The sequence below is a fragment of the Orycteropus afer genome, unplaced genomic scaffold (genome assembly GCF_000298275.1).
Source record: "Orycteropus afer afer isolate SDZICR_OR568_19922 unplaced genomic scaffold, OryAfe1.0 scaffold00186, whole genome shotgun sequence".
NCBI lineage: Eukaryota > Metazoa > Chordata > Mammalia > Tubulidentata > Orycteropodidae > Orycteropus > Orycteropus afer.
The window spans coordinates 735208-739026 of NW_006921773.1; positions in this window are offsets into that span (position 1 = coordinate 735208).

Consider the following 3819-nt stretch of genomic DNA (forward strand, 5'->3'; position numbering starts at 1 on the left):
AAAAATGCCTAAAACTAGGACCTGGGAAGGGAAGATTAAGAATAATAATAAAAATTACAAAAGTATTAATAATATTAGTTGTTTTAAAACAGACAAATACAAGCAAACTAATCACCAGAAATAAGAAAGCACAAAAGAAAAAAATAAAAATAAATAAATCAGTGGAGGACAGGGCAGGGCACCAGGCTCCGTCTGAGCACACACACTGTGATGGAGTTCCTGTAGGCCTAGAAGGTAGGTGGCAGTGTGTGATGGTCACACCTCTGTTCACCAAGAGGGTGTGGGTTATAAGAGTAAGAAGAGGAATGTCGTACCTTTTCAGTCTGGAGGGTTCTTGGGGTTGCTGGAAAGCAGAACATGTTCTTAAGCCCCATAAATCTGTGAGAGCACTGTCTCTTTAAATATCCAAAATAGTCAAGCCAATTTTTAAACCTTCAAAATGGCGGCAGCCTCTGGATCGGCAAAAGTCCGCAGTTCAGCCCACATTTCTCTTCACCTTCTCCGTTTGTTCCCCAGCCAATGTGCACAGTCCTCCGTGCAGTGCCTGGCTAGCAGGATGATTTTTAGTTTAATTTTTAGGTCCTACCACCACTTGGGAATCTCCAAGCTGTCTGTGCCATCAGGATTGCTCAGAATCACTGCCAGACTGCAGCTCTTTATGTCTCCTTTTTTTGGTATTTTCATGCAAATTCTTCTGCTAGTTGGGGTTTAGTCCACTTCTATATCCTTCCCTTCAATGCTCAGGTGTCCAAGATTATCTTTTGTGTCTGTGTTAATTGGTTTCCCTTTTCTTTTTTGAAGAGGGTCTGTGCAGTCTTTCTGCCTAGTCCGCCATCTTGCTGGAACTTATAGTTGGAGGCTTTCTTCACTCAGGCAGCTGCTGAGGCTGACAAACCCAAGATTGACAAGTAAAAAGGCACATTCCTGATATTACCAAACTACATGGCAGGCCATTGATTTAAGTCCATTAAGAGTTTCAAAATTGGCAGACAACATGGAAGGCTGCTACAACAACTCTGCTACGTGCAGGATTCAAGTGTACCAAAAGGTGCAGACCATTCCCAAAGCTTCTTCTTATATACTGGAAGCATATATACTTCCAGTGTATACTGGAAATATATATAACATGTCTAAGTTAGCTATTCAGCTTCTCCAGTAGATTCCACCAAGTAGTCAATTACTAATCCTGCTGTGAGGAATAAATACATCCAGCTGTCTAGCTACTCAAAACCAGGCCAGCCAAGTTGACATGTAACCTTAACTACTACCATGTCTCAAAAAAGATTGACTCAAACTACACCCTACACTAATCCTGTCTCATTTACATAACAAAATAAACCATTTCCAAATGAGATTATAACCACAGGCATAGAGGTTGTTGTTGTTGTTGTTATGTGCCGTCGAGTCGGCCCCGACTCATAGCGACCACTCTTTGGGTTTCCAAGGCAGTATCACTACGGAAGTAGGATTGCACAACCTTCCTTCTGAGGAGTGGCTGGTGGGTTTGAACCGCCAGCCGTCTGGTTAGCAGGCAAGTGTCTTAGACACTATGCTACCAGAGCTCCCAGCATAGAGGTTAGGCTTTACAAAATATATATTTTGGGGACACAATTCAATCCACAACATTCCACCTTTGTCCATCAAATATGCGAACATATTCTCCCCATCACATCATACTAAAAGTCTTAAATCAATTCCAATTTCAAAGTGTTATCTTCTGAGTCTAAATTAAATATGATTGAGATATTAGATGCATTCTGTTCTGGGGCAAAATTTTTCTTCATCTGTGAACCTGTGAAATCTAGATAAAAAAATGATTTGTTTTCAAAGTATAATGATGGAACAGGCACAAAGTAGATATTTCCATTGCAAATGGGAGAAATTGGAAGGGAAGAAGAGAGACTGGGTCCCAAACACATTAAAAACCCTGCAGAAAAATTTAAATTTGCTCTCAATATTTCAAAATGACCTTCTATTCTCTAACAGGGAGCTCTGATGCCATAGTGCCTAAGGTATTTGACTGCTAAACAGAAGGCTGGCAGTTCCAACCATCATCCACTCCTTGGTAGGAAGATTGGGCAATCTACTTCTGTAGAGATACTGCCTTGGAAACCCACGGAAGTGTCTTTATGAATTGAATTGGCTTGATGCCAGTAGATTTGGGTTGTTGGATTCTCTGATATCAGAGAGCTGGAAAATGAATAAAGAAGACCAAAGAAAAGACTTTTTTAACTTATTGTTAAGTTATGGTGTTGGTGAAGAATGCTGGAAATACCAAGTACTGCTGAAAGAACTAACAAATCTGTCCTGGAAGAAGTACAGCCAGAATGTTCCTAGGAAGCAAGAATGGCCAGACTTTGTCTCACTTACTTTGGCCATGTTGTAAGAAGTTACCATTCCCTGTTGAAGGATATCATGCTTGGTAAAGTGGAAGGTCAATGAGGAAGAGGGAGGCCCTCAATGAGATGGATAGACACAGTGGCTGCAATGATAGGCTCAGGTATAGCAAGGATCTTGAGGCTGGCACAAAGCCAGGGAATGTTTCATTCTGTTGTATATAAATTAGCTATGAGTCAAAGATGACTCAACTGCACCTAACAACAACAACAACAACAACAACAACAACAACTCTGATATCAACTGAGCAATGACCTTGCCCTCCAGGTTTTGGGTGTTGGCCAAGTTTCTTGATTCTGGGTGGAAACCCTCAGCCCTGGCTTTTAGCTCCACCTTCTAGGCCAGTTGGGATGGCAACTCTGCTGTCTTTGCTTAGGGAGTCACATTATCCTCATCTAACTGAGAAGAAACCCTGCCCCTTGACCCTAGCAAGCCCCATTCTTCTGCCTCTTGGGCATGGCACACCCATCTCCTCAGATTTAATCAGTAGCACCTTTGTCTTGACCAAACTACATGGCAGCCCCACACTCCGGAACTGTTGTTGTTGTTGTTGTTATGTGCCGTCGAGTCGGACCCAATTCATAGCGACCCATCCTTGGGTCTCTGAGGCAGTATCGCTATGGAAGTAGATTGCCCCATCTTCCTTCCAAGGAGTTGCTGGTGGGTTTGAACCACCAGCCCTCTGGTTAGCAGTCAAGTGCCTTAGGCATTACGCTACCAGAGCTCCGGAATTAAGTTGGTGTATATCTTACTCTTTAAAATCTAGAAAGCAATGGCTCTGTCATTTTGAAATCCCCAAAGGCTGTGGCTTCAGCCTTTAGGATGGTGGAGGTCATAGTTCTCCCATTTGAGACCTTGGCAAGTCTGCTTCCTGTGCTCCTTCCAACAGTTGTGATGATCTCTGACCTGCTCCAAGGATGGTCCTTTTCTTTAGCTAGAGGACAACAGATGTAGCTCCTTTGTCCGAATTCCTTCCAGTAGAATTCTGAGAGGCAGACAGCAGTCTCTGCTTTCTTTCTTTCTCTCCACCTTTCAGTCTAAACTGTTGAGTTTTCTTCTGTGGTCATTGGTTAGATCCATTAGTTGCAGGCTTAATCCCTTTGACAAAAGATTGTGTAGACACATATTTTGGTGAACATTCTAGGACACCTGTCCTTAGTCTGTACAAAAGAATTTCCAAATCTTTAAGTTCTGTTTTCATTTTGCATGGTTCATTTTTAAGTCCTCATATTTCCTCTAGAATTTTATCAGAAGCAGCAAATAGAAATCAATGGCCCCTGTAAGATCTTGCTTAGAAATCTCATCAGCCAGTTATCCCAGTTTAACACTTATTAGTTGTACCTTACAGCAAATATCTGAACATAATTCAGACAACTTTTTTGCCACTGCATAAAAAAAACAAAAAAACAACAACAAAAAAAA